The following is a 6,000-nucleotide window of genomic DNA, read 5'->3' as shown; positions in this document are numbered from 1 at the left end:
ACTCTTGTTCATCTTTCGATGCGTGTGTTCCGAGCTCATGACGGTCATGCCTGAACGTCAAGACAACCAAGTGATCTCGCTGCGAGGTCTCAACTCACCCGCCTCACACTTCTCTAATCGTTCGTACCCGTGTGACACGGCGCACCCCGAAAAGATAGGTGCCGTGACGGTGCTACACTTGGGAGAACACTAACTACTTGGTATTTTAAGTGAGAGATCACCCTAATAAAAGCGACTACCGCGCAATCAAGAAGGGTGCATCATAAGGGATAAACATCTCAGGCAATTCATAATAGCATGATATGGTATAGCCCTTTCTGACGGAGAAGTCTTTCATTTCTTCGTCTTCGGCATTCGCGTCGGTGTTCACCTTCGCGAAGATTGCCACCACCTTGTCGATGCACCAGATAATATTGCTATCTCTATAGCTAACAAAATAATGCATTACAACAAGGTTGACACGCAGGTCATTAAAGTGCAATCATATGGCTCCAACCATCATGCCGAATCATGACACGCAGGTCATGTTAATCAAATTACATCATATAGTCATCTCATACATAATCGAATTAGTATGAGCACTGCTATACCACATCATATGCACATCCTGCAAAACCAAGTTAGACGCCTCTAATCGGTTTATGCAAAATTTATTTTACGTGGCTTCTAAGGTTTTGACTTAAACCGCAGCGACCAACGTTTTATCATCAAGTATGATTATTCAAGTTGCTAGATTAACATCTCGGGGTGTATGAAACACGGGATAATTAAATCTCGAGCCCCATACTAAACTTCGTCATACGCATGACCCCCGTGCAGATCATATCTGCAATGCCCTTTCATCTGCGAATTTCATCTTTCTTTTGACTACGGCAGAACCCAAAGAACTGATAGCACTTCCATGATCAATCAGGATCACGGATTGCCAGAACTTTGTCAAATTCCACCATGCTGTCTCGAGATTGAGCAAACGCAAATTCTAGGGAAGCAACAAGAACCTCGGGTAACAGATTTCATCTGTCACCCGCATAAATAATTTTCAGCAATAGATCTCATCTACTACCTAATTATATTATGCAATACCCATACATCTCCATGTATTCTAGATCGAAACCTGCATCTACGCATAGCACGGCTCTTGATGCCACTGAAGGGGAACGCGACAGAAAACAAAAATTTTCCGACCTACGCACCAGCCCAGGACCACTATGGAGACTGCATACATGGTTTGATCTTTTTCGTTACCGACTCGTAGCGCAGCGGGAAGTAGAGTCGATGACGATCGGCGGTGCAGATCCCCGCAGCTAGGATTTACAACCTCCCAACCGCGAGGATGTATACCCTCATCTGCTCCTCAGACAGCCCTCCGGGAGGCGGTCGAACAGCCCCCCGGACGGTGTCGCGGACAGCCCTTCGGGAGGACCTTCGAAACTCGAACGGTCACTCGGACAGCCCTTCGGGAGGACCTTCGAAACTCGGACGGTCACACGGACAGCCCTTCGGGAGGCACTCACGAACTAAGACCGAAACTACGATCTCTCTACAGAGTTGCACACATACGGTGTCATCTATCCGGCAGGGCTTCGCCGTCCAGAACTAGTTCCTGCCGGAACCCAGACAGCCTTACGGCTCTACGAAACTCTTTTCGTGGGAGGGAGAGAAGAAGCCAGATAATGCATGGCATGTGTATGAGAGCAAGGGATGAGTGTGGAGGGCTGCCCCTCCACCTCTATTTATAGGAAATCCCAAGGGGGTAGGGTAGTTTCACAAAAAACCCAAAATGCACATGAATGAAGTCCTTCCACAAGGACCTAGGAGTGAAACCAAGGAACAAGAGGGTCCCCAAGGGGGGATACCCCATGTGGCCGGCCACACCCCCATGAGGGGCCCAAAAAATGGCTCCTATCCATCCATGTCATCCCCAAGATCTTTTGGAGCAAAGCCCCAAAAGGTGGCTTTCCATAAAGTAACCATAAAGCTGATTTTCACTATTCACGACGACATTTTTCAGCGTCTGATCGAACTGAAAATATTTATGTGGGCTAAGAACATTTCCAGTACCCACTAAAATGATTTTCAACGCGTTCCGAAACAATTCCGGTTTTAGTGATTTTCATCTGCGAAACGCATCTGAAGTGGCTCCGGCAGCTCCGGAACATTTCCGGTTTTTATCTCAGAAAATTCCAAAAAGCTTCCAGAATGATTCTGGCATCCTCCAAGAATTATCAGGCATGTGCCGAAACCAATTTGACTTAATGGTGTATCCCGAAACAACTTTTCGGTATCATCGAAACTTATCCGATGACCTCTCTCTGCGGTACGATTCCGCTGTCCGAAACTTTTCGGTGTCCGAAACTTTTTCGGTGATTTTCTCTCAGACTCCCTGTCTAGTATTCAGCAGATAGATGACCCTTAAGCGTGTGACCCTATAGGTTCGGTGAAGTATAGACATGACCCGGAACCCCTTCCGATCAATGATCAACATCGGAGCCGTGGACACCCATATTGACCCCTATACCCACACGAATAAATATTCGAGTGAACCTCCAGTTGCCGTGTGCTATTCCTGTTGCTTCGCGATATGTTACAAATACCCGAGGTGAGACATGTTGGCATTCCCGTGGATCAACAACTTGTCCACTATGCTAGTTACCTCGTTACCGGTATTGTTCTCTTTTCTCGTTATCGTATTCCGGCATCCCCGTGATCAAATCACAAAGTGTCTGGCCAGACGATGATGGATACCGTAACACCGAGAGGGCCCAGAGATATCTCTCCATCGTCGGAGGAGCAAATCCCAATCTTGAGCTATCAAGTTACTTGACACACTTTTCCATGAACCCGTAAGCCGCCGTAATAGCCACCCATTTACGGATGACGTTTAACAAACCCCAAAGTTCATGAAGCAAGCATGAAGAAACTCGATACTCTCATGGTCTAAGGAATCATGCAAACGTTAACCATCTCTGTGTTATGTACCAATAAACTTGTGACGAATGAATCTCATAGCATAACATCAATCCGGGTCGATTCAACACAAATGTTCTCTTAACATTGTGCCCTCAAAGTTGCTGGCATAGACATGCCCATGACCAGGAAAACAGAATCATCATGCAACACTTGAGCTAGTCTTAGAGGCCAGACTAGGAATACTTCTTTCCGTTTATTATTCCACACGTGCATTTGAGTCTTCCTCCGAGCCTCGTGGATATTGCAGACTCGAGAATCATTGCAGTTATAGCATGGAACATAAACATAATTATGAACTCGGAGATAAATAATATCATTTATTATTGCCTCTAGGGCATATCTCCTACATCGACGTAGGCGGCGACGACTGTGGTCTCGGGCACGGCTCGATTCGGTGGAGAACGGTGCGAGAGGGGAAAACAGAGGGAGCTAGGGTTCACGACAAAGAGAGGGGCGTCGAGGGAGGGTCCTTATCCATCTCTACGACCGCGGGATGGCCGACAACGCAGCATCCGCTCACTGGATGGACGAGCAGCGTCCACGGCATGAGGTTGGGGACGAACGAAGACTTGGGCTGGGCTAGGTCCTGTACGTGTAGAGCCCACAGGCACAATGGGCTAGCTAGCTTTTCCTTTTTTGTCTCTATTATTTATTTATTTTGTTCTCCATTCCTCTTCATAGTAGATGAATTTATCTAGTTATGAAATTTGGCACACAAATACTAGGTATTATTTCAAGGCTGCACACAAAGTTCCAAAACATTTGGAAATGTTTAGGCCTTTGTTTATTTTTAAATGGCCATGTTTAGAGATGCTGGACCACTTAAATATTGCTATTGCCAATCTAAAAATCCAATTTTGAGTAGTATTCCCTCAAGTTCTATCGACCACCGATACAACTCTACGCACGCTTAGCGTTTGCTTTACCTAGAACAAGTATGAAACTAGAAGTACTTTGTAGGTGTTTTTGGATAGGTTTGCAAGATAATAAAGAGAGCGTAAATAAAAAGTAGGGGCTGTTTAGATGAAGACACAACTAAATTAGTTTTAGTAGAGAGCTTTTTGTTACGAGAAAGTTATTTGTCCCTAGGCAATCGATAACTAGACCGGTAATCATTATTGAAATTTTATTTGAGGGAGAGGCATAAGCTAACATACTTTCTCTACTTGGATCATATGCACTTATGATTGGAACTCTAGCAAGCATCCACAACTACTAAAGATTCATTAAGGTAAAACCCAACCATAGCATTAAAGTATCAAGTCCTCTTTATCCCATACGCAAACAACCTACTTACTCGGGTCTGTGCTTCTTTCACTCACGCCACCCACCATAAGCAAATCATGAACATATTGCAAACCCTACAACGGGAATCCCTCACGCTTGCGCGACACGGAGAGCACCATAGGACAACACCAATAATAAAACATGCAACTCAAACCAATCTTGATCATCAAATAACCCATAGGACAAAACGGATCTACTCAAACATCATAGGATAGCCATACATCATTGGGAAATAATATATAGCGTTGAGCACCATGTTTAAGTAGAGATTACAGCGGGTAAGAGAGAGGTTACACCGCTGCATAGAGGGGGGAAGAGTTGGTGATGATGGCGGTGAAGTTGTTGGTGAAGATTGCGGTGATGATGATGGCCACGGCAGCGTTTCGGCGCCACCGGAAGAGAAGGGGAGAGGGGGCCCCTTCATCTTCTTCTTCCTTGACCTCCTCCCTAGATGGGAGAAGGGTTTCCCCTCTGGTCTTTGGCCTCCATGGCGTGGGAGGGGTGAGAGCCCCTCCGAGATTGGATCTGTCTCTTTGTCTCTCTCTATTTTTGCGTTCTAGGATTCTGCCCTGGCACCGTTTCTTTTATATCTAGAGATCCGTAACTCCGATTGGAGTGAAACCTTCGCCCAGATATTTTTCCAAAAATTAGCTTTCTTGCGGCAAAAGTAGAGCATCAACTGCCTTACGAGGGGCCCACGAGGGTGGGGGCGCGCCCACCTGGAGTGGGCATGGGCCCCACCCTCGTGGCCACCTCGGGCACCGTCTCGCGTTGATTTTACTTCCCAAAAATCACAAATATTCCAAAATAATTCTCCGTCCGTTTTTATCCCGTTTGGACTCCGTTTGATATTGGGTTCCTGTGAAACATAAAACATGCAACAAACAGGAACTAGCACTGGGCACTGGATCAATATGTTAGTCGCAAAAATAATATAAAAAGTTGCCAAAAGTATATGAAAGTTGAATAATATTGGCATGGAACAATCAAAAATTATAGATACGACGGAGACGTATCAGCGACCTCATGAGGAAGCATGTGCTCCATGGCCACTGCCGCCTCTTCGGACATGGGTTGCATGCTGGAGTCCGAGGTGGCCTGGAATATCTTGGCGTGTGTATCCTCGATCTTGGTGTGGATGGCCTCGACCTGGGCGAGGGCGACATCGGCGGCACGGACGGCAGCCCGAGCGCTCTTGGAATTTGCAGCCGCCATTCCAGCAGCAGCTATAGCCATCTCTGCTGCTGCAGCTGCCCTGTCGGCTACTGTAGACGCCCTCTCGGCGGAAGCGGCCGCGCTCAATGCGGATGCAGCGGCACTCTCGGCGTAGGCGGCCGCGCTCGGGTGGACGCGGCCATCGTACGAGCCTTCACGAAGCGTTTCCATGGCGTCATCTTTGCAATAAGAGGGTGCGGGAATGGGGATCGGGATTTGTGGATTCGGGGGTTGCCGGCAGTGGAGCAGACGAGCCAACGAAGCTTAAGGAGGGAGACTTAAATAGACCCAGATATTTTCATCGCAAACGGTTCCTAGAAAACAACTGTGTGTGATGTTGTAGATATTTTTTATTAGCTGTGAAAGACAAATTTGGAGTAAAGTGGCAACGGATGGTGTTTTAAATGAACGAGAAATTTTGTAGTACTAATACAACTGTCATGTCAAATTTTGGAAAATTTCAGGGGTCATTTGAACTTTGTCATTTAAGTGATTTTCTGGCCATTAAATAACCGCAATTGAAATTTG

Source organism: Triticum aestivum, chromosome 7D (assembly GCF_018294505.1).
Source record: "Triticum aestivum cultivar Chinese Spring chromosome 7D, IWGSC CS RefSeq v2.1, whole genome shotgun sequence".
Lineage (NCBI taxonomy): Eukaryota > Viridiplantae > Streptophyta > Magnoliopsida > Poales > Poaceae > Triticum > Triticum aestivum.
The sequence above is the reverse complement of the archived record's forward strand: the minus strand, read 5'-3'. Positions refer to the sequence as shown.